The 25746-nt window shown below is 43.3% G+C and overlaps 1 protein-coding gene across 3 annotated transcripts in view; it reads right to left on the bottom strand.

Moving 5' to 3' along the window:
• Nucleotides 1-21989, bottom strand: part of LOC119969645 (eyes absent homolog 2-like) — a 293262-nt gene extending 271273 nt beyond the window's left edge. For 2 of the 3 annotated variants that reach the window (XM_038803556.1, XM_038803558.1), the window contains exon 1: nt 21533-21989. The gene's annotated coding sequence lies outside the window, so the exon portion shown is untranslated. Of the gene's footprint in view, nt 1-20893; nt 20915-21532 lie in introns of those variants that run through there. The other variant, XM_038803557.1, reaches the window with a different exon arrangement.
• Nucleotides 21990-25746: the final 3757 nt, after the last annotated feature.

Below are 25746 nucleotides of genomic sequence, written 5' to 3'. Positions count from 1 at the left end.
CTTGCTCCTGATGGCTCTGTCCAAAAAAAACCAGTCAGAATGTTAACTGGCTTTCCAGCAAAGCACAGCTGCTTTAAGTTAAAGGGACGTTGCCTTCATGAAAAAGTCTTTGATAACCCACTCTAATCAATTACATAAATTATGGCAATGATATCAATTGCACATGATGTCATCACTCATGGAAATAATTACCTTTCCTCTCTTTCGAAACAAAAAAAAGAAGTTGGCAAATAACTCCCATGAAGACAATGTCCCTTTAAGGCCACAGTGCAGCCATGTAAATACTGACTCATAATCTTATTTGACTCACCACAATTGTAACGGATTATCTCCCAATTGTTTACCAGCAAATCATTTGACGTTTCTGTTCAGTAAGTTCATAGAATCATTGAATTTATATTGATGCAGCATGCCAATTACACCACAGCAGTCAGTATATCAAAAGAACTGAATTGGTGGTAAAGCATTTGAAACATCAAGATTGCGAAAGGCAAGTTCTCTCAAAATGGTCCAGCTTGGAGCTCTCTGAAAGAACTGTGCAAATGGTCCTTTTTTAAAAATCATTTCACGGGATGTGGGTATTGTTGGCTGGGCCATCATTTTTGCCCATACCTAATTGTCCTCGAGAAGGTGGTGAGGAGCTGCTTTCTTGAACTGCTGCCGTCCATGAGGCGCAGGTACATCCACTGTGCTGTTAGGAAGGGAGTTCCAGGATTTTGACCCAGCGACAGTGAAGGAACGGCAATATATTTCTTTTTTTTTTTTTTTTTTTAAATTTTTTTATTGGAATTTTTTGCAGAAAATATAACAAAAAGTATAGCAAAAAGCAGTAATATGCAACTAACAGCCCCATAACACCCACAATTCCCCCCATACCGTAACATCACATGTATCACATTCCCCCACCCCCCCCCCCAAACAAGAGAACTTAACCATAAATTAAAATTAGATAAATCAAATTTAAATAAAATAAGCTAACATAATCAACGCCCCCCCCCCCCACCCCACACCCCACACCCCCCCCCCCCCGGGTTGCTGCTGCTACTGTCCCAGTACCCTATCGTTGAGCCAGAAAGTCGAGGAAAGGTTGCCACCGTTTAAAGAACCCTTGCACCGATCCTCTCAGGGCGAATTTAACCTTCTCAAGCTTAATAAAGCCCGCCATGTCATTGATCCAGGTCTCCACGCTTGGGGGCCTCGCGTCCTTCCACTGTAGCAAAATCCTTCGCCGGGCTACTAGGGACGCAAAGGCCAGCACACCGGCCTCTTTCGCCTCCTGCACTCCCGGCTCTACCCCAACCCCAAAGATCGCGAGTCCCCATCCTGGCTTGACCCTGGATCCCACCACCCTTGACACCGTCCTCGCCACCCCCTTCCAGAACTCCTCCAATGCCGGGCATGCCCAGAACATATGGGCATGGTTCGCTGGACTCCCCGAGCACCTGGCACACCTATCTTCACCCCCAAAGAACCTATTCATCCTCGTCCCAGTCATGTGGGCCCTATGCAGCACCTTGAATTGGATGAGGCTAAGCCGCGCACACGAGGAGGAAGAATTTACCCTCTCCAGGGCATCAGCCCATGTCCCGTCTTCGATCTGTTCCCCCAGTTCCCCCTCCCACTTCGTTTTCAGCTCCTCTACTGACGCCTCTTCCTTCTCCTGCATAAGCTTGTAGATATCGGATATCTTCCCCTCCCCGACCCAGACCCCCGAGAGCACCCTGTCACTCACCCCCTTCGCGGGGAGCGCAGGGAATCCCTCCACCTGCCGTCTAGCAAATGCCTTTACCTGCAGATATCTAAACATGTTTCCCGGCGGGAGCCCAAATTTCTCTTCCAACTCCCCCAGGCTCGCAAACGGCAATATATTTCTAAGCCAGGATGGTGTGCGGCTTGGAAGGGAACTTGCAAGTACTGGTGTTCCCATACATCTGCTGCCCTTGTAGGTGATGGATGTTACAGGCTTGGAAGGTGACATAGAAAGAACCTGGTGAGTTGCCAAGTCAATTCTCCTGCTTTCACTGTGCCCTTTTAAAAAAATTATTTTTCAAATACTTATCCACTTCCTTTTTTTCTATAAGCTATTGCGGATTTTCTTTCATGAAGAATTCATGGTAGGCCATTCCATATCCTTATAAAGGGCAGCATGGTAGCATGGTAGTTAGCATAAATGCTTCACAGCTCCAGGGTCCCAGGTTCGATTCCCGGCTGGGTCACTGTCTGTGTGGAGTCTGCACGTCCTCCCCGTGTGTGCGTGGGTTTCCTCCGGGTCCTCCGGTTTCCTCCCACAGTCCAAAGATGTGCGGGTTAGGTGGATTGGCCATGCTAAATTGCCCGTAGTGTCCTAAAAAAGTAAGGTCAAGGGGGGGTTGTTGGGTTCCGGGTATAGGGGGGATACGTGGGTTTGAGTAGGGTGATCATTGCTCGGCACAACATTGAGGGCCGAAGGGCCTGTTCTGTGCTGTACTGTTCTATGTTCTATGTTCTAAACCTCCAAAAAAAATGATCTTCTCCTAATATCTTCTCATTTATTTGATGAATAATTGATTATTCGTGAATAATTTCATTAAAATTCTCATCCTCTAGTTCATCACTCATTAACCAATGAAATAGATTCCCACTGCTGAACTTAACAACATGCCTCATATTTCTAACAGTTCTATCAGTGTCCCCCGAGTCAGAATGTTGTAGGTTCAAATCCCAGTCTAGGAATTCAGCACAACAATCAAGGCTGATGGTCCAACGTAGTACCAAGAGAGCTGCATTGTTGAATGCACTCTCGAACATGAGATGTTAATCTTTTTTTTTAAACCAACAATTTTATTGAGGTATTTTAGGCATATTGAAAAAGTAACATTGTACAGTACAAAAAAAAGACACAAATTACAAATTAAACATAGTGCAAACCACGGCTCTGTTCATGCATGGACCTGTCTCAATATCCCCCTATTCTATTCTACTCCACCCTTGCCCCCCCCCCCCCCCCCCCCCCCCCCTCCACCTCTCGCTGACGCTTACTCCTCTGCGAAGAAGTCAATAAATGACTGCCACCTTTGGGCGAACCCTAGTAGTGAACCTCTCAAGGCAAACTTGACTTTCTCTAGGCCAAGAAAGCTCGCCATGTCCGATAGCCATACCTCAGCCCTCGGGGGCTTTGAGTCCCTCCAGGCTAACAGTATTCGTCGCCGGGCTACCAGGGAAGCAAAGGCCAGAACGTCGGCCTCTCTCTCTTCCTGGACTCCCGGGTCCTCCGAAACCCCAGAGATTGCCACCACCGGGCTCATTACCACCCCAGTTTTCAACACCCGGGACATGACATCTGCAAATCCCTGCCAATAACCCCTGAGTTTAGGGCACGACTAGAACATGTGTACATGGTTAGCCGGCCCTCCGGCGCATCTAGCACACTTGTCCTCCAGCCCGAAGAATCTGCTCATCCAGGCCACCGTCATGTGGGCCCAGTGCACGACCTTAAACTGGATCAGGCTGAGCCTGGCGCATGTTGCGATCGTGTTTACTCTGCTCAGGGCTTCTGCCCAAATACCGTCCTCCAGATCCCCCCCCGAGCTCCTCCTCCCACTTAAGCTTCAGGTCCTCGGTCTGCGTATCTTCAGCTCCCATTAGTTCCTTGTAGACGTCTGAAACTCTACCCTCTCCCCTAGAAACTACCCTGTATGAGATGTTAAATAGAGGCCCTGCTTGTTTTCTCGGTTTGATGTAAAAGATCCATGCACTGTTTCCAAGAATAATGGCATGTGTGATAACCCTAGGGCAGCACGGTGGCGCAGTGGTTAGCAATGCTGCTTTACAGCGCCAAGGTCCCAGGTTCGATCCCGGCTCTGGAGTTTGCACACTCCACTCATGTGGAGTTTGCACATTCTCCGTGTTTGTGTGGGTTTCGCTCACCCACAACCCGAAGATGTGCAGGGTGGGTGGATTGGCCACACTAAATTGCCCCTTAATTGGAAAAAGTGAATTGGGTACTTTAAATTTGGAAAAGTAAAGTGTGATAACCCTCACGAGGACCATGGTCAAATCACTCGTCGATCTTCCCATTGAGCTTGTGGGGTTTGAGTTCCTATGGTAACGGGCCAGCGGGGACCCGTTACCGAGCCCTTTAAATGCCATGTCAGACTGGACCGGGTTAGTTCTGGGCTGGGACACTTGTGTTGTGTGCTGCGGCATGGCTTTACTTTTGAGTTAAGAATAAATCTGTTCAAACCTTCATCTCCGTGTCTCCTGTGGCTCTCAATCAACATCATTAAAAAGATTACCTTATCATTGTACTTTAGCTGTTTGTGAGACCTTGCTATGTGCAAGCTCTGGAGAAGAGTCATACAGACACAAAATGTTAATTCTTGTTTCCCTCTCCATGCATGCTGGCAGATTGTTTGAGATTTTTCAGCATTGTCTGTTTTTACTTGGTATGTGAAATTTGACTGCTGTTTCCCTATATTACAACAGAAATAATTCAAAAACACTTCAATGAGTGTAAAGTGCTTTGGGACTTGCTGAGGTTGTGAATGATATTATATGTATGCAAACCTATCTTTTGTACTTTATTTTGGCCACAGCACCCTTTCTAAATAGGACACTGAACACCGACAAAAAACGCTAGCTTCAATCTATACATTGTTTTGTTTTGTGTTCGTGAGCATTACCTTTTTACATTTGTATTGGATTCCCCGATTTGTAAATCCAAATACAGCTTATTAAACTGCCCTCCTAATCTTAAAGGTTTGTGCATCTGAAGCCCTAAGCCTCACCGCTCTTTGATTCTTTTTCAACTATTCCCACTTACTAGATGTTTTCCTTTCTTTTGCTCCTCCTAAAAAGTACCACTCCCCATTTCTCCTCATTAAATTTCATCTGCCATTTATCTTCCTAATCTATCTTATTTGTGTCCTCCTTAGGTCATTTGCATTCTTTTTCTTTTGCCTCTGCAAATTTTTATATCGTGCCCAAATCCAGATGGGTACCAGTTAATGGGAATTCTGAAGAACGAGGAAGGTTGCGCACACCCATTAACCACTACTGTATTTCTTTATCCTTTATCCAGATTCTTATCAAAGGTCAATGACCTGAAACATAATTCTGTTTCCCACTTGCCAAATGCTGCTTGATGTGCTGAGTATGTTCAGCATTTTCTTCTTTTACTTTTTTATTCATGCTGCTAACACCTTTAAATACCGAGTACTTCAGTTACATCAACAATGGACCATCTTATTCAACACCTATCCTAAACCTAGTCATATGACATCCACTGCATTTGTTTCCTAATAAAATCTGCTATTTAGTGGTGCACAGAGTCATCGAGCCATACAGTACAAAAGCAGCCCTTCGGTCTGTCGAGTCTACATCAAGAAAACTACACTAAATCTACACTAATCCCACTTTCCAGCACTTGACCCATAGACTTGAATGTTGTGACATTTGAAGTGCTCATCCACATACATTTTAACGGTTGCAAGGTTTCCCACCTCCACTGCCCTCCCAGGCTCCCACAACCCTCTGAGTGAAAAGACTTTTCCTTAAATTCCCTTAAACCTCCTGCTCTTCACCTTAAAATTATGCCCCCTTGTTTTTGATACTTCAACTAAGAGGGACAAAGACTTCCTAAACACCATGTCCATACTCCTCATAATCTTACGCAGAACTCCAGCTGTGGTCTAATCAAACAGCTCCAGCATAAAACTTTCCTGCTCTTATAATCTATGCCACGACTGATGAAGGCAAGTGTGCCGTATGCCTTCTTGACTACCCTATTAACCTGTCCTGCCACCTTCAGGGATCTGTGGACCAGCTATCAGATCCCTCTGTTCTTCGGAGCTTCCTGGTGCCCTGCCATTCATCGGGTACTCCCTTGTCTTGTTACTCCTACCAAATTCTAAACTTTTCAGGGTTAAATTCCATCTGCCACTGATCTGTCCATCTGACCAACCCGTCTTTTTTTCCTGCAACCTCAGATCTTCTTCCTCACTATGAACCACCCTGCCAATCTTCATGTCATCCACAAACTTTCTTCCATCCCCACAACATTCTCATCTATATTGTTTATATACATCACAAACAATAAGGGACCTACCACTGATCCCTGTGATACGCCGCTGGACACAAACACGCACACAGACTTCTACCATCACCCTCTGTCTCCTACCACTAAGTCAGTTTTGGATCCAACTTGCCACGTTACCCTGGATCACATGCATTTTTACCTTCCTTTATCAGTCTCCAACATGGGACCTTATTAAAGGCTTTGCTGAAATCCATATGAACTACATCAACTACACTACTCTCATCGACACACCCAATCACCTCCTTGAAAAATTCAGTCAAATTTGTTAGGCATGACGTCCCTCTAACAAAGCCATGCTGACTGCCCCTGATCAAACCTTGCCTCAAGTGAAGATTAAGGGCGCAATTCAACTAATTGGGAACAATGTTCCATAGCGATTTTAGCCGCATGTTTCTTGTTGCCCACAGTGCTGAGAAACACATGGCTATACAACAACATGACTCGGGTTGTTTCAGGGGCCTCAGTGGGGAACATGCGGACAAGGACGTACATAGCTCCGTTCTGTACACTGAGGAGCTCCGCTCTTCAGAAGTCCCCAGTGTAGCGCGAGATCAGGACATCATTTTTCAATCGTGTCCTGATCTCCGAGACCCCAAAGGGATCCCTGACCTCCCCCTAGCCTGAATGCACTCTGGGAGTTCTTTCAGGGACCTCTAATTAGGAGCCTCTAATACACTCCCAGCAATGTGACTATCCCCACACAGCACCCCCCCCCCCCCCAAGCCTGATCGCATGCATGCAAAAAAATGCCAGCTTACACCTTGGCAGTGCCAACCTGGCACCATGGCAGTGCCCATGCCAGCTGGCAGTGCTACCTGGGCATCTTGACATTGCCACTGCAAGGGTGCCCAAGTGGCACCAGCAGTGCCAGGGCACCACCCTGCTCAAGGGCATGCAGCTGGGGATTCTCTGAGAGACCCCCACGAGTGCCATTCCATCAGGTCCCCATTTATGGAGACCTGCACCAAACGGCGCTCGCCTGAGGTCTCTAAAGCAAAGGGGATAGATCCCAAAGCTTCAGGTACCTCGGGAATCTGCATATTAAGGTGACGAGCTGTCTCACTTTAATATGAAGAGTTGCCAAAAAGTGATCCCATCCACAATGGGCGGTATTTATATTGCAACATCTGGCAAGATTACATTAGATCTCGCAAGGTATTGCGAGCTAGGTAGATCCCGTGGATGGAGTCTCTGGCTTTTATCCGCCACGCCAGCACGAGCTGACATTCAGGGGCAGTGAGGCAATTGGATCGCGTCCTAATTCCCTCCTTCAGAATTTTCCCAATTGTTTCCCTACGTATGACATGAGACTCACTGGTTTGTAATTTCCTGGTTTATTTCTACCTCACTTCTTGAAAAGCAGAACCGCATCAGCTGTCCTCTAATCCTCTGGTACTCCCATCACTAAAATGCTCCCCCACTGCCACCTTGAACACCTGTGCAACTTTGTTCCCCAGAGTTAGATCCAGCACTGCACTGGCCCTTGTCAGACCTTCTACATATTAATATAAAAAGCTCTCTTGAATACAGTTTCAAGAAATCCATCTTCTCTAAACTCTTTACACTGTGACTATCCCAATTTATGTTGGGGAAGTTGAGATCTGCTAATATAATTCCCCTATTATTCTTATCTTTACACACCTCAGTGAACTGTCTACATATCTGCTCCTCTATTGCCCGCTGAGTGTTTGGGGGCCTCTAATATACCCCCAGCAATGTGACTATCTCCTTGTCATTCCTAAGCTCTATCCACAAAGTCTCAATTTGAAGAACCTTCCAAGATATCGCCCCTCCTTACTGAAGTAACTGACTCCTTGATTAATAATGCAACACCACCTTCTCTTTTGTACCTTCCCCTACACCCCCGAATCCTGCCCCTCCCTCAACCACATCTCTGTGATGGCAATAATATCACAATTCCACATGGCAATCTGCACCCTTAACTCATCAGCCTTACAATGCTTCTGGCATTAAGTACAGGCCATCCAGCTTCACCTTACTCCCTTGAAACTCGACATGGCTGAACTGCCTCTGTCTTGGTTACGTTACTATAGTAAGCTGTGTCCCTATTTTACTAAAGTGCTGTGTCCCCTCCCTCAAAGACCTCGATTAGACAACTCTTGGGCTCGCTATTTGTTCTGGCATCTGTCATCTGATGAAAATACATGGACCTGAAATATTGGGTTGAAATTTCCCTTCTTTGGGTCATGGAGCCTCCAGCCCCAATGGCCCTTTGGGCTGACACAGAGGGTTCCCCTATGAAGATGGTGACCTCTCTGTGAAGGGAGAGGTCACTCTGCTTTTGTCAAAATACTGGCAGCTCTGTAAACTGGCCCATAATAAACCCCTTAGTTATGAAAATCGACTCCCAGGTGTAGGAAACCAATGTGCCTCACAGCCAGCCACTGGGAAACATCCCTGATGGCGGGACTGCTTCCCAACAAGGCTTCCCACTATGTTACAGGCCCGTCCATCCCCCCAGCCGGCCGGTACAAATCTCAACTCGATTTCCCCCTCCATAGATATTGCTTAACTTGCTGGTTTCCAGCATTTTCTTTTTTTAGTTCATCTTTTCAAGTCCATTGTGGCTGTCCGTAATTTAAATTGCCCTTCAAAATGAATATTAATTATTTATCTTGCGTTGTGACTCCTGGAAGCTCAGCCTTTACCAATGCAAAGCTGACGGGCTTACGGTTCCCCTGAAAGTCAAAACAAATTGTTTTTTGAGCACAGTGCTTGAAATGAAATGAAATGAAAATCGCTTATTGTCACAAGTAGGCTTCAAATGAAGTTACTGTGAAAAGCCCCCTAGTCGCCACATTCTGGTGCCTGTTCGGGGAGGCTGGTACAGGAATTGAACCGTGCTGCTGGCCTACCTTAGTCTGCTTTCAAAGCCAGCGATTTAGCCCAGTGCTAAACCAGCCCATTTTAAATAATGAGTTCCACAAGTTTGCTAGTACTTTATATTCTAGAATTGGTATTACCATTAGCCTGAGGAACTTGCTGATCTGACAACCATGGAATCATAGAATTTACAGTCCAGAAAGAGGCCATTCAGCCCCTAAGGTCTGCACCGGCCCTTGGAAGGAGCACCCCACTTAAGCCCACAGCTCCACCCTATCCCCGTAACCCAGTAACCACACCTAACCTTTTTGGACACACTCCTCCAACTCGATTTTCAAATTTGCTGATGAAACCACGGTAGTGGGTCGGATTTCAAACAATGGCGAGACAGAGTACAGGAATGAGATAGAGAATCTGGTGAACTGGTGCGACGACAATAATCTCTCTGATTCAGGAAGGGTAGTGGAGAACATGCCCCTATCTACATCAATGGGAACGAAGTAGAAAGGGTCGAGAGTTTCAAGTTTTCAGGTGTACAGATCATCAACAGCCTGTCCTGGTCCCCCCATGCCGACACTATAGTTAAGGAAGCCCACCAACGACACTACTTTCTCAGAGGGCTAAGGAAATTTGTCATGTCAGCTAAGACCCTCACCAACTTCTACAGATGCAACAAAGAAAGCATTCTTTCTGGTTGTATCACAGCCTGGTAAGGATCCTGCTCTGCCCAAGACCACAGGAAATTACAAAAGGTCGTGAATGTAGCCCAATCCATCATGCAAACCAGCCTCCCATCCATCGATTCTGTCTACAATTCACGCTGCCTCGGAAAGGCAGCCAGCATAATTAAGGACCCCTCGCACCCCGGGCATACTCTCTTCCATCTTCTTCCGTCAGGAAAAAGACACCAAAGTTTGAGGTCACGTACCAACCGACTCAAGAACAGCTTCTTCCCTACTGCCATCAGACTTTTGAATGGACCTACCTCGTATTAATTTGATCTTTTCTCTACACTTGCTGTAACTGTAACATTATATTCTGCAGTCTCTCCTTCCTTCCCTATGTATGGTATGCATTGTTTGTACAGCATGCAAGAAACAATACTTTTCACTGTATACCAATACATGTGACAATAATAAATCAAATCAAATAAATACAATGGTTTACTGGGGAAATAAGAACAAAATAAATGTGTACATTGTTATTAAAGAAAATGTAATGATTCGTGCCAAGCAAGAGATACAGCACCAGTAGCTGGATGATTTGCACCGTCTGCCATTTGTCACATGGAATCTAGAATCTCTGTCAACCTACACATGAGTTAAGAAATGTTTGCTGTTAGAATGTTCACCACAGAACATCAGGGCTTGTACTTAATGATACAAAGACCCGTTTAACGTTGAGATTATGGTTCCTGCAATTCTACCCCACCTCAGAAACCCAGAAAGGGAACAGCCGAAACTGTGGAGTCTCATTTCCGCAGATAGCAAATTGTTTCGAGAGGTTTTTCTTCCTTTTCCTCGGTCTCTTTTTTTCCCCCACCACATCCAATCTTTATTTCCCTCTTTACTTGGCTTTGTTTGGCTGATGTGATTCTAATTCACCCTATTTTCACCTCTATTTGTTCCTCGGTTTCTTTCTCTGTCCTTAGTTGAGGAGTTAGACGACTGGTGCTGTTGTTCACCAATGTCCCAGATGCCCCATTGATCTTGCACCATTACCAGCTCTCACTCCTAGTCACTTTCTATGCAAACAGTTTTTCTAGCTGAAGTGTGCAGGAAAAGATCTGACAAAATGAGCCAGTCGCAAGAAGCCTCACTCCAGCAAATTCTGGCCCGACATTAAAGCTTTCATCGACATGAATGCTTTAATTTTGATTCCTTAACTTGTGCATATGGTAAATGCAGCATCAGTAAACTAGTCCAGCGCTCTAATGAGGGTGGGTTTTTGAATCCTTCGTGAAAAAGGTTCACTTGTAATTCAATCTAACTTCATTGTTCGGGAGTTTAAACTCAGTACACTGTCGCGACACTTACCAATTTAAAAAGACCCTTATTGTAGTTACTGAAAATGCCGATCAGAATGATTGCCTTTTCCTCTTTGGAAAAGTAACTTCTTTTTAACGCATATAGATTTATTGCCCTGAAAACGAACTCAGCATTCACAATTGAAGCTAATGGATTCCTTCAGGCACAGAAACAAAAACAACTATATTTATATATAGCATAGTTAGCTCGACAGATGGTGAGAAATCACATTGTGAGAGATATTGCCAATGTAGAGGCTCAGAGGTCCCTAGGATACCTTCAAACAGCCTGCATACAACTATTTAATTGTTGCAAGGGGGAAAAAAAAGAGGCTGCCCTGAACATTGGGTACAGTTTTCCACCTGCTGGTATATACTTATTAAATGTGCCATGCTGTCACCCATTCCTCTGCACATAGTCAGCATAATTTTTTTTTAAAAAATGATAAAAGAAAATCACTGCGGACGCTGGACTCCAAAACAAAAAGAGAAAATACTGGGTAATCTCAGCAGGCTTTTAAATGAAATGAAAATCACTTATTGTCACAAGTAGGATTCAATGAAGTTACTGTGAAAAGCCCCTAGTCGCCACATTCCGGTGCCTGTTCGGAGAGGCTGGTACGGGAATTGAACCGTGCTGCTGGCCTGCCTTGGTCTGCTTTATAAAGCCAGGGACTTAGCCCAGTGTGCTAAACCAGCCCCTTTACAGCATCTGTGGAGGGAGAAGAGAGCTAAAGTTTCGAGTCTGGGTGACTCAAGAGTCACTTAACGTTAGCTCCCTTCTCTTTCCACATATGCTGAACAAAATGTTGACTTGAAATGTTAGCTCCCTTCTCTCTCCATAGATGCTGTCAGGCCTGCTGGGGTTGTCCAGTATATTCTGTATATTAGTAGGGGCTGTCTAGCACAGGGCTAAATCGCTGGCTTTGAAAGCAGACCAAGGCAGGCCAGCAGCACGGTTCAATTCCCATAACAGCCACCCCAAACAGGCGCCGGAATGTGGCAACTAGGGGCTTTTCACAGTAGCTTCATTTGAAGCCTACTTGTGACATTAAGCAATTTTCATTTAATTTCATTTCTGTTTTTGTGTCAGCATGCAATACCTGTTGCTCACTCCTATCTCCTCAATAAATAACCATCAGCCAATAGCAAGAATCATTGGCTTCTTTACACTTTGTAAATAGTTCTTGACATTCAATAAAATGTATCCAGTCCGATGTACCCAATAAATACCAATTACTCACTTCCATATACCACTCTTATGCCTGTATTAAATGGTCAGCACTAATTTCTATATATTTAATAACTGGCGTTGACTCTATTATAATGATAAGAAATGCACATCACACTCTTGCAGATTAAAGTGGAAATATTTTGGAGTCGGAATTTAAGGAGTTGAATCGTCTCCTGGAGTTAGTGTTTGTGCAAACACCGATGGTACAACCCAGCACCCGTGAGCAGCCAGCACCTTGTGCTCCTGATGTCTGTCAGCAGAAAATTCTTAGCACCTGACAAAAGCAATGTTGTGATGCTGCTTACTGATGTTAACTTCACATATCAATCATCGACAGCAGAACCCCAAATTTTGAATTGCGAGAAGCAGCCTGCTTATTTGATACATGTACTGATTTAGTTCAATCTACCAAAGCACAGTCACAACTAGCAGCACAAAAGCAAAATTATGAAGCTGCTGAAAATGAGATTAAAAACAAAAAAGAGCTGGAAATATTCAGCAGGTCAGGAAGCGTCGATGGAGAACAATTCAGGTCGATGGCCCTTCCAGTTCGGCTGCCTGCATTTTTTTAATTAATTAAGAATCATCAGAATGTTTATTTCTGTGTATTGTGTATAACTGTAAATGTATTTTTGCCTCTGCATTTATGTATAATAATCATATTGAATAAGGTCAATATCTATGTTCAGTGTAAATGTTTACGCATTTATTTTTATGCTTTATTAAATTACACTTTAAAGTAAATTGGACAGGCACTTGAGGTAAATAAATTACATGGAACAAGTGGGGGAATGGGAGTGACTGGTCAGTTATACAGTGATGGGTCAAATAACCTTCTTCTGTGCTCTGATGATTCTGGGCATGATTTAATGGCCTTGTCATGCCCGACTCTCGCAAGATTCGCAACCCTTAAAATCCCTCGCGAGATATCGCAATATGGATCTCGCCATCGCTAGGCAAGATCCGGATTAATATATTTAAATGAACCATTAGGCTCATTTAAATATGTCCACACAGGATTTTCCCGGCGTCTGGGAACCAATGGCCTCACCTGGGAGACCTCGCCAAAACGCCGCTGAGCACTGGTTTGCACAAACGTGGACCAGGCACAACGACACCTGGGTGGCCGGGGGGGGGGGGGCGCGAGAATATGGTCTCCCTGGCCACTAGTGACACCTGGATGGTCGGACTCTGGGCAGGCTGGTACCCTGCACTCCCGCTGGCACCCAGGCACCTTGGCACTGTCGTGCTGGGTCAAGGTGCCCAGGATTGGGCCCAGGGGTTAACAGGTGGGGTGAGGGGTGTCTCGAGGACATCCTAAGAGGCATGTTCGGTGCAATGGGGGGTTGGGGTCCGGAGGCGACGGTGGAGTGCTGAATGGGGTCGAAAGATCGGGGTGGCATTACCCTGCACTCTTCGAGCTCAGATCGCCAGTGCAGGAAATTAGGTAAGTGCTGCCTGACCAAGGCCAAAACAAATGGCAAAGTCCCGTTAAATCACGCCCTCTATGGTCCTATGGCCATATTTCTCCCATGCACCCGCCGGTGGGATGAATGGCGGGCCAGGCCCCTGCAAGTTAGGTGGATTGGCCATGCTAAATTGCCCGTAGTGTCCTAATAAAAGTAAGGTTAAGGGGGGGGGTTGTTGGGTTACGGGTATAGGGTGGATATGTGGGTTTGAGTAGGGTGATCATGGCTCGGCACAACATTGAGGGCCGAAGGGCCTGTTCTGTGCTGTACTGTTCTATGTTCTATGTTCTAAGTGGGGGTGCTTTGAGAGAATTTGGCGTATGGCCCAAAAATCAGTTTCATACTGCCGTGAATTTACAGCAGGGTCTTGAAATGTTGCCCACCATTGTGGATCAGTAATCCCACTGGTGGCCAGCGTGAAACCGGTTTGTATCCTGTTAATGGGATTCAGGTGAAGGCCTGACTCAAATCTTACCCCCACGCCCGATTCTCTGCAATGCCAGCGGGAAAACACGCCAGTCCAGAACACATCTGGACAAATGTGGCGTGCGAAAGTGCGAAAGTCACGGTTGCCTCCGGAGTTCAGGATGGAGGCCGCCAGTGACCCTGGACTGGGTGGGGGAGCATCTATCAGGTGGATCTTCCAACTCATTGTTATCGAGGAGGTCTATCTTCCATTCTCACCATTTCCTTGGCAGCCTATCTTCTTTCTTCAATGATGGATCAGTAATGGCAGGCACCTTGTAAGTATTGCTCCCATATATGGTGGTGGCTTGCATGCCATAAAGCATGCCCTGCCACAGAAGATGGCGCACAATGCCCAGGTGCATAAATAATTATGCCAGGGATGGAAGTTATGGCATGGTTTTCTTTTTTTCTAATGATCTTTATTGTCACAAGTAGGCTTACATTAACACTGCAATGAAGTCACTGTGAAAATCCCCTAGAGGTCACATTCCAGCACCTGTTCAGGTATACAGAGGGAGAATTCAGAATGTCCAATTTACCTAACAGGCAAGTCTTTAAGGACCTGTGGGAGGAAACCGGAGCACCCGGAGGAAACCACGCAGACGCTGGGAGGACGTGGAGACTCCACACAGAGAGTGACCCAAGCCGGAAATCGAACCTGTGATCCTGGAGCTGTGAAGTAACAGTGCTAACTACTGTACTACTGTGCTGCCCATTTCTGTCACTCTCTGCAGTGGAAAACACTCCCCACCCTCGCCACAAGACTTAGATCCAGGTGGAAGAACAGACTTACAGTATAGTAACTGTCTACATGTGCACGTTAGGTGGATTGGCCATGATAAATTGCCCTTAGTGTTGGGTGGGGTTACTGGGTTATGGGGATAGGGTGGAGGTGTTAACCTTGGGTAGGGTGCTCTTTCCGGGAGCCGGTGCAGACTCGATGGGCCGAATGGCCTCCTTCTGCACTGTAAATTCTATGTCTATGTCTATCTAAAATATAACTGCCATTGTCTTTATAATCATTATGTGGATGACAGTATAACTGTCAATGTATCTATTGTGGGCAGCACGGTAGCACAGTGGGTAGCACTGTTGCTTCACAGCTCCAGGGTTCCAGGTTTGATTCCCGGCTTGGGTTACTGTCTGTCTGGAGTCTGCACGTTCTCCCTGTCTCTGCATGGGTTTCATACCCGTGCTCCAGTTTTCTCCCACAAGTCCGAAAGACGTGCTGTCGGGTGAATTGGATATTCTGAATTCTCCCTCTGTGTACCTGAACAGGCACCGGAATGTGACGACTAGGGGCTTTTTCACAGTAACTTCATTGCAGTGTAAATGTAAGCCTACTTGTGACAATAAAGATTATTATTAAGTGCAATTTTGGTGAACTTACTGTATTGTTTTGCCAGTATACTTTTATAATGTAACTGTAAGTGTATTTTTGTCAGCCTCTTTGCACACACTGTCAGTCTATTTACTGTGAAGCTAGAAGTATTTCATGTACATTCTATTTATGAACAGTAAAACCCAGTGTATTTTTTCACACTGCAACCATTTGTTTCTTGTCATTGTGACTAATAAAAGTTACTAAATAGTTAAAAGTAACTACTGATATAATTGTGTTCAATATAACTACTGAATGCGTGCAAATGTTTTTATATTCAGTGCAGATTTTCAAACATTTACTTTGCATATTAAATATATTTATATACAGTTTCAAGTTCAATGTATTTATCTATGGTGCAGTTGTCCAAGCATTTCTGTGCAATATGATTATAATGCTGCATTTACATAGCAACTTTCTGATTCAGACTAGCAATTTCAGGATCAGTTCCAGCCGAGTAGCGCCTTGTTTACACTGCCTAGATGAGCTCCTGCCCAGGAAACAACTCTGTATACATGGGAGTATGTATATAACCACGTAAGCGGGAGTTCCTCTGTCAGTGATTAAAATTCAAATGTTTATAGAAGGCAAGAGAGAGCTGTCTGTGTAATTACTTGCAGTATGTCTATTGCTGTAACACAGGGAACACTATACAGCCAATGAAATAATGCTCATTATTACGGATTCTCCCAGAACTATTGCTGTTCATTATATAAATATCTCAACCTATGCATTTTAAAATTAAAAACACTTGCATGCTAGGGATATCCATGCAAAACCACAAAACATTCCGTTAGTAACCATACTATAATTAATTAATGTGCTAACAAGAAGCCACGCAAAGTCTTGAGCCGAATGATTCCTCCACTTTGGTTATTGTGCAGTAATAATATATGCGGGAGCTTTGCAAATCAAGTAAAATGCCTCTTGATCCAGTTATTCAGCTCCCCATTGTCCAACTCTCTTTGTTATATTCTAATGGACCCTTATAACTTAGTTCAGGGTAGTATGCAATAATGCAACTTCTTCTATGACTGTGATCTCCTTCAATAATTCCAATATCGGTTGCACCGTGGTACATCTGTCTTCAATTTTAATAAAATTTTGGAATTTTTTCAAATGGTACTGACCATGGTACAATGATGACACTCAGCTTTCCCTCACTGCCACCTCTCTTAACCCCTCCGCTGTCTGTAAATGCCAGATTGTCGAACACACAATTTTGGGTTAGCAGAATGTTTGGCCAATAAATATTGAGGAGAGTGATGCTATTGTTCTTGCTCTTTGCCACTAACTCTGTTTGCTAGCCACCAACTCCAACCCTCTCCCTTGCAACTGTCTCAGGTTAAAACAGACTGTTTTCAATCTTAGTGTTATATTTGACTGGAGGATGAACCTTCAACCATATATCCGCATCATCGCCCAGACCACCTCTGTAACATTCTACCCTCTGTAAACTTGACGTCATCCAAAACTCCCTTCCTGTGTTCTAACTCGCCCCAAGTCCTATTCACTCATCATTCCTGTGCTTGATAATCTACACTGGCTCCTGGTTATGCAATGCCTTGATTTTAAAATTCTCATCCTTGATTTCAAACCTCTCCATGACCTGTCCTCCCCCGATCTTGTTCCTTGTCCTGCCCTCCCAGGACATTTGCTCTCCTCTAACTCTGGCCTCTTAAGCACCCTTGATTTCCATCCTTTCAGCTGCCTAAGGATCCCACCCCCCACCCAACCTTTCTGCCACCTTTTCCTCCTTCAAAGGCACACTTCAAAATCTACCTCTTCATCCACCCGAATATCTCTTTATATGGCTTGTGTCCTATTTTATAATTCCTCTGTGAAGCACCTTGGGACATTTGATTATGTTAAAGGTGCTATATAAATTCAACTTGCTGTTGTACTGGAACCAAAGATATATTGATACCTCTTAAATACAAAACTGATCTCCCAGGTTGGTTTGACGTCAGTAAATGCTTAAAACCTCACTGCTCGTCCATGATTTGGTCTAGTTTATCAACGGGAAGCAAAATCTTATCCAACGTGTAGCCTCTATTTGTAAATTATCAGAGCACGCCTGACTAATACCAAAGGGAAAGGCCCAATGGAACATTACATTCAGCATGAAAATGTTCTGTCTCCATTGCAACCCTTAGCAGAAGATTCAAAATGTTGCAACATTTTTCCAGTCAATAATTTTGACAAAAATGTCAAAGTACAAAGTTCAATTTATCTAATTTCAATGACGAGCAGATTTTCCCATATGTAACGTAAAACTAGCCTGCAAAATATTTTACAAAAATAACAAATAAAATATCAGTGAAGAGCCTACAAAAATATCACAACAGTACATGAATGCTGGTGAATGGGCGGAAGTCTCAAGATGGCACTGAAGTCATGAAAGTATGTAGTATCATAATATATTTGCTCCATAACTCTCAGTATATTTCACATATGGAGCAATTATACTCAAATTCAATTGTGCATGTAATTTTGCAAATGTGTGCCGCATACGTGTATCGCTGTGCTCCTGTACTGTCGTTGTTTAAGTCACGGGCAAGTAATTGCACATGATTTTTATTTCATGGAAGATGAGCTCACAAAATGGGTGTTAGAATGCAACATCACTCTTAACTACATTTACTGTAAAAGACAAATGTGAAATTGCAAAAGTGCTTTCAATACCAAGATTTACAGAATCAGCACAAAATGTGCAATGCTGTGTTAAACAGTTTTTAAAAAATAGAATCAACAGACCCATAGAGTTAAAGTTTCTAAGACCATCTCAGAGAACAGATTTAAAATTCTTATATGTGGGCCTATTCTGGGCTACATTGAAAAATAAACTCTATTCTGCAAATTTCAAGACACAAAAGAGTAAGAGGTATCAGGAGGATGAAGAAATTAAGATAATAAAAGTCTTGGTGTTGCTCATTGTGTTTATCTATTCCATAGCTAGTGAGAACACAAAAGTGAGTTTGTTCTATGTAATACAGTATAACTTTCAGTTTATTTATTACTATTCACGTGCCATTGAACTATTAATGAATTTATGTAGCTGGTGTATGTATTAAAATTATTAAAAATCTCACCATTTATTTATCTCTTTTGTGATTCCATTATTTTGCTCTTTTTAACTGTTATCAGTATAAGTTTTGATTTTATTTTTACTTGTATGAGACTGTCTTTTATTTTTAAAATGAATGTTTAAATGCAAAGTGAGGTGAAATGTTTTGTTCTTTTTTCAAAAATGTTTCCACGTTTTGAGTCAATGGCCTCATCAAGCAACCAGTCACCACGGTTTCAGCAGAGCCCTGAAACAAGAGTACTGCAGCTAACCTAGGGAATTTAAGCCCAGCGCATTTGAACCTTTTCGCTGTCATTAAGACACCATTATAATTATTTGTCGCCTAAATCTAGTTTATCTCCATTCACCTGATTAGAAGAGGGTGTTGGTGAAAATCCATTAGGAGCTGCGTGATCAGTCAGGAAGGAAAGAAGAACCCCTTTGTCTTGCTGAATTATCTGTATTTTGATTGTCCTCTGACTGAATCTTTCAGCTAAGGAGTGCAGCAAACAAACTAAAAGCCGAGCAGCTGAGCCCCAGTTTCTCAGAGTTTCCTCCTCTGTCAGCAGCTATGTGTTTGCTGAACATTTAAAGCCTTTCTTATAGAAGTGCTGGTTCTTAACAAACATCTTCCCCCACAACTTAAATATTTTATTTTGCGTTAAACAAAAATCAAATATTTCCACGCTTGACTCCTCTGTTAACACCAAACTCCATGGCTCGGTAACACCTATTATTTAAATACATGACAAATACTCCTGGAAACAGCTTTTCCATGGCAATTGCGACTAGATTGCACGATTTCTGTTTGTTGTTTTAATTCCCACTACAGTTCACTTTTAGAGCCACGCTTTAAGACTTTACAAATATAATGTTTAAAATTACACTGTAAAAAAATCTCGCACATACATGATCAGCGACCTATAGGTGGTTTAAATGAGGTCCCTGAATGTTATGTAACAACTTTCTTATGACTCTCCATTAGTTTTCACAATACTTTGTCCCCAAACTGTCGCTCATTGTTTAAGGACCGGACTGAATGTAAATTCAATGCAAATCAGATTTTATTTTTTTGGATTTATTTTAAAGCTTCTGCAGTTTCAATAAATGGTCAGAATGTATCCAATAACCCTGTGAATTTTATGTTTATGACAAAATACAAGAAATTAAATATCCCTGTTTCATATCTAACATATTGTTCTATTTGTTCTATTTGAATACAAATATACGTGCATACAACAAACTGATCAGATAATGGCACAAATAGTTTTTGGTACAAACAGTTTTTGGTTAACGTCTATTCGTACATCGAGTATGGATTTTATTCCAAAAAGCTTTTGAGTTTCTGGGCAGGCAGAATAAAAATTTTCAGCAGCCCAATGTGTAATGCCGTCCAGTCATTACACAGGTCCCTGACACTGAAAGAGCGCATTTAAACATTGCTCATGTCAGCTATTCTTACAAAGAACCCAGATTGTCTAAATATATAACATTTAAACAGAATTGTTTCAGATTCAGTATCTCAGGATGGCTCACCTCCTCTGTATTAAACAAATGTCTGCATCATCTTGTTCTTAACTCCTCATCCTAGCCTTTTGTTTCAGTCGATGCTAATTAAATTTTAAACAGCTTGGTAGCTGATGTTTGTTTAACGTTTCTGATGTCCAGAAAAATCTTTCTGGGTCCAAATGAAAAAGACGAAAATGCACAAAACAGTTTGAAGAGACTTTAAGATCTATTCTGCCTATTTAGCTTTAAACACCATATATTGTTATTTTTAAAAGTACAAACTGGTTTAGATTGAAGATTACATTAATAGAATTTCTGTGTGAGTTTTTGTTTCAATAATGATACTTTTATACACTCCATTTTAGACTATAAGACGTGTTTTTGCTGCATTTCTTATGATAAAAAAAACCCAACTTCCCTCAGAAAACCTTAATTGTGAAAATGAAACTCTTTTGAAACATTCTGCTAGATTGCAGCACACAGTGTGTTATTAATATTGACAGGAAAAGGGGCTCTTAAAATCTTATGATCATTTTACACGTTATTTACGATTCACAAGACTCAGGAGCTTAATATCAAGAACAAAACAAAAGCCAAAGTAAGCTGAGAAATCTGTTTTGGAGTAACGTCAGAATTCAGATATGTAAAGGCGTGAAGAATATTTTTAAGAGCAACAAAAACATATCAGTCCCTACACACATCTCTTTTGAAATGTTGATTATCTTTTTATGCAAGTCTACGGACATTAAGAACGCCTGTAGACTTTACACTCCTCTTGCCCCCATAGCTTCCTCGTCTATTCAAGTATCTCATACATACCCCTACTTTCCTCGAGTGTAGCATAAGCACATTTGCAGCTTTTATATTCTCATAGGACTTTCTTCTATACTCTTATGCAGTCCATATCCTCCCCCCGTGCGTGTTAATACTCCCCACTTATCTGACACACCTTGGTTATGCTGTAACTTTTTTTTTTCATCTCTATTCCAGAGCAACTGAGCATCCGGAATCATTATCGGTAACTTTTTATTTGCTTAACAGGATCCAGTTCTCTCCAACGCGCTCTCGGCGTGTTTAATTGCTCATTTGTTCCAGCCAGTTTTTTTTTCACACTATCTTTGAAGATTGGCGCATTAAACGTCCATTTCTCATTCTTATCACCGAGATGGCTGCCTTTTGTCGGTGAACCTCGAACCGTAATCAGAACTTCCAAAATAAGACGACTTCAGACTGCAATACACGCCATAGAGCAGTTGCTCTGCCCTCGAGTGTATTTGTGATCCCCCCACCTTTTAACATAGCTTGGGGAGATACAACTTATATCACCAGCACATACCGACTGCACACGCATTTCGCAAATGGGGTGCGTTTGTTTTTTTTAGCGTCAAAACAACATTTTACACATGGCCTGTGTGTAAAAAGCCAAATGCACCAAGAGACAAGAGCTAACTTACTCACCGCTACCCAGGCCGATGTCTGTGTGTGTGTCTCCAAGGCAGAAACTAACCCTGCAGCTGTTGGTATTCTGCAGAACTGTCGACAGTCTGAGAATGGCTTTGCTGTTCCATACAGTTTAACAGCAGCAGAAGCACACTCGCGGTACCAGCCCCGATTCTCCTGTTGAAGGATTCCTTTGGGGTTCCCTCCTGACTTCTGGCGGGCTTGGCAACTCGACTTCTACCGAGCTACTCTCAAACGAAGATGAAGGTCTATATTTCCATGACATCCCACTTGTGCTTCAGGCTATGTGAAGTGCATTTTGCTTTTAAAAGGAGACTTCTCTGGCAGAGGAGTGTGCGCGCACTGACTGACGGGTCCTGCTGTTAGATGGTGCATACAGTCTCTGCAAGGCGCTATCCCAAATGAGACATGCACAACCCTCTCTCTCTCTAGACCCAGGGGATGCAAGCTGACTTCAAGAAAAGCCAGAAGTGACTCGAGCATTGGTAGATTCCACGCAATCCTCTACCTCCCCTCACTAACCCCCCCCCCCCCCCCCCTCCTCCAACTCCCTCCCATTCCTCTTGATCAATCCCCCAGTCAGACTTTGAATCTAGCTCAATTAGATATTATCTGCAGCTCTTTAGACAAAGACAGAGCCGAGAGCAGAATGGCAACAAAAAAACCCTCATCTTCTGTTGTCTTTGCTTAATTAGTCTGCTACTGGGTCTGTACTAATTGTGATCAGCATTTTGATCTTCAAAGCTTTTCCCCTGTCTTAATGCTTAACTTTTCACTGTTGGGTGAAACAACACTTTGTTTTATTTTGGTGGGCGATGATTTGAAATGTATGTTTCAGGTAGCCCCCCCTCCCCCCATATATATTTTTGTTTGAGATTTCTTAAGTCCCAATAACGTGGCCGCAATGTTCATGGACGGTAAGCAAATCATAAAACTGTGAGTGAGGAGATACAATGAGGGGTTAACTGCCTGGGAACGCGTTGCTTCGCGAAGAAGCACCCACTTTATCTAGCGTGTGAGGAGGGGGCTCACTTTCAAAAGAGTCATTTTACAAAGCGAGCTAGAGTGATTCACAAAAAAGAAAACACCAGTCTTTATACCACATGCACACATGAAAAGACACTCTGGAATCTCAGAAGATCTGTGATTTATACCATTGGGTTTATTATTTCAGTAAACACTTGGCAATAATTTGTTTGCCATATTTCAAAGCACCAAAGACTTAAAATGAATGATTTTCAAGGTAGTGACAGAACGCTGCCTGCAAAGGTCAATCATTCCCTCGAAACGCCACGATCTCATTTTGATAGGCAGTCTAGACAAAAAAGTACTTATTAAAATGATCATTTTCTCAGAAATATGTGCGCTTTTAAATTAATGGGTTCTATAATTTTTAACAGCTGGAATTAACAACAAAAAATCAGCATACTTAACTGACTGATAATTACACAATCCTGAGGTGACTTTTCTCTCTCCTTTAAGAAGGACACTTAAAAGAGTAGGGATGGAATTTGGTTTTTTTTGTGCTGGTTAGGCGCTCAGATTGCGCCTGTGTTAGGAGGCACTGTGCGTTTCACAATTATTTCTGCTCACTGGAGCGGTTTGATTCCCCCCCCCCCCCCCCAATCAAGGTCCACGTGTTCTTTTTTCCTTTGGGTTGCTTGGTTTGAAAGGCAAACTGTGAGAGAAGTACCCAAAGTTAGCAGAACATTTCGTTTATCTCAATATAGCAAATGGCCATCCAAACTGGAAGAGAGAGGTATGGACATTCACAGACGGAAGCACCTCTAATATAATTTTTGGGGGGTTGGGAGGGTGTAATCACAGGAACCTTTGAAGTTCAGTTGCAAAATTACACTGATTTAGTAAACTGCTACACTGTATCAATTTCTAAATGAATTTGTATTAAAAAGAAACCCGAACAGGCGCCGGAATGTGGCGACTAAGGGCTTTTCACAGTGACTTCATTGAAGCCTACTTGTGACAATAAGCGATTGTTATTATTAAAAAAGAACACGTTGAAAGAAACTAAATGTTCCTTACTGTTCCAGGGGCAAAATATTTGCTTTTGACCTACGCTTAATAAACGAGAACCAAATTGAAGTCTGATATCTAGAGTTTGATGGAGCCACCTTAATTTTCGTTTGGAACAATGTGCATGTGACAAAAAACTAATAATTTATTCCGAATTAACCACAAACACTCCAACAATCAAACACGCCAAGGAAAGTGAGGAATGAGTGTACACCACCACCAGTGGATTAGAGATCTTGACTTAGAAGCAATTGATTTTTTAAAAATCCTCCTTAAAATAAATGATAGCTCACAAATCTCCTGCGCAGCAGGATTCTTCTATCCTCAATTGCAATTGAACAAACCACTACACAACGACTAAGTGTTAAATGGAGCTGTCACGTACTGTCCGCATGTTATGGGGGTTGGGGGAGTTACTGGTTTCTCCGGTAATTTAGTATCGGGTGGCCAGTTTTAATTCAGGAGCTTTTTCTTCTCTTCTTCAATTAAACAAAATAATAGGCTTTGTGCAGTTTTCTGGCCAGGTGGAGAAGCACTGCTCAGTTTTGAAAGCTCTGATCAGATCAGATTGTCCTGCTCCAGAGATCTCACGAGTTCCTAGGTAGCAATTTAGTGGCCACTCGCATCGGCTCTTTGACCACCCCCGAACGGGGTATTTGTGGACACAAACCTATTCCTTTAATAGACTGTTTTAACTGGTGCACCCCAGTCAACAACAACACAAATCACCAATTTGTCTTTTTACCCATCAATGCCTGCTCTATTGACAAAATATGGAATGGTTATTGGATACTCGTATCAATTATAATGATATTCCGGGTTAATCACTATTTTCAGTGCCAGGTTGGCCGAAAAGGTATTTCACTCTGAGAAGCTACACACACAAAAAAAAACAGCTGTTGTGTTTATAAAGACACTGTGAGAAAGAAATAAAATTGCCAGGTAAATTTGGCAATGCCAAGTCACCACAATGCCTACCTCTGACCTGTGTTTCCTTTGAGTTTCACTGGGAGCGTGGGTTCCACTACAGTTACCCCCTCGATTCTGAATGACCCCCCCACCCACACACACCCTGGTCTGATGGGCTTTCCAAATTCAGAGAGGAGCCTAAGATATGAATGAAGTAAGTTGCAAATCGGGTGAATGATCTCCGGATGAAAGCATTCATCTGTCTTCTCCCATTCAGCTGGTGGGACTTACTGCGTATTTTCGTTCGTGTCTTCTGGGTTATTGTATTTCTTCTTTTTTAACAGGCTCCGTCCTTCAAACGCCCAGTGTCCCTTTCAGTTGTGAATTTCATCGATTGAAATCAAAGTTGGAGTTTACAGGGTTGCAAAGTATGCTGGAAAGTAAACTGGGAAGATGTATCAAAGGGAGAGTAAGACTGCATTTAGGCGTGACGGTGGGAGTGCAGTTAGCTGGGGCTATGTGTTGGAGAGCATGCCGGCACCGCGCAGTGATGTAGTGCACTCGATGAGCCCCTCTGGAGGCCGAGACAATGGGATGGCACCGACTTCCACCTTGCACTCCCCCCCCCCCCCCCCCCCAGCCTGACGCAGGGCTTTGCTGGGAGATGCTGAGTGGTAAGGAAGGCCGATGGAGAGACGGGAGGTAGAGTCACTTCAGGCTGGTCATGTGCACCTCGCGAGTGTCTGGTTTCACAGCAACGTTGCAGAAGAGGCCAGGGAGCAGGCCGGCTTGGTTGCTCGACCCAGGGAGACTATTAGAGCAGGGAAATTGGTGGGGGGGGGGGAGTGAAAATACAATTGTGTATATTGCAGGGAAGCACGGCTTCTGTTTGAATTTGCACCTTCCGACAAACATATTGCAGCTTTTAGAAATGATGCTAGTGATTTGTTCCAACAGAATTCATCATTTAGCAAGCAGCATCTCAGCGCCTGAATCCCCTGTCCCCTCTCATCAATATTTTAACGTTGGGTCCCTTCCCATCCATACTCCCCAACGCTCTTGAATGCTATCTCTGATCAGAGACTTCTCACTTTAAAAAGTAGAACAGATATTTCAAAGGGAACATCCTATTTTTGCTAGGTTTCTCTGACAAAAGGTATGGGCGCCACAGCAATGTTTTTAATCACAAAGGAAAATAAATTCTGAGAAAGCGGATCTTAGCTGAATAAAGTCAGGCCAACGTGTGCATTTTAAACCTTGGAGCGGTT

The sequence above is a fragment of the Scyliorhinus canicula genome, chromosome 7 (assembly GCF_902713615.1).
Source record: "Scyliorhinus canicula chromosome 7, sScyCan1.1, whole genome shotgun sequence".
NCBI lineage: Eukaryota > Metazoa > Chordata > Chondrichthyes > Carcharhiniformes > Scyliorhinidae > Scyliorhinus > Scyliorhinus canicula.
The sequence above is the reverse complement of the archived record's forward strand: the minus strand, read 5'-3'. Positions and strand labels throughout refer to the sequence as shown.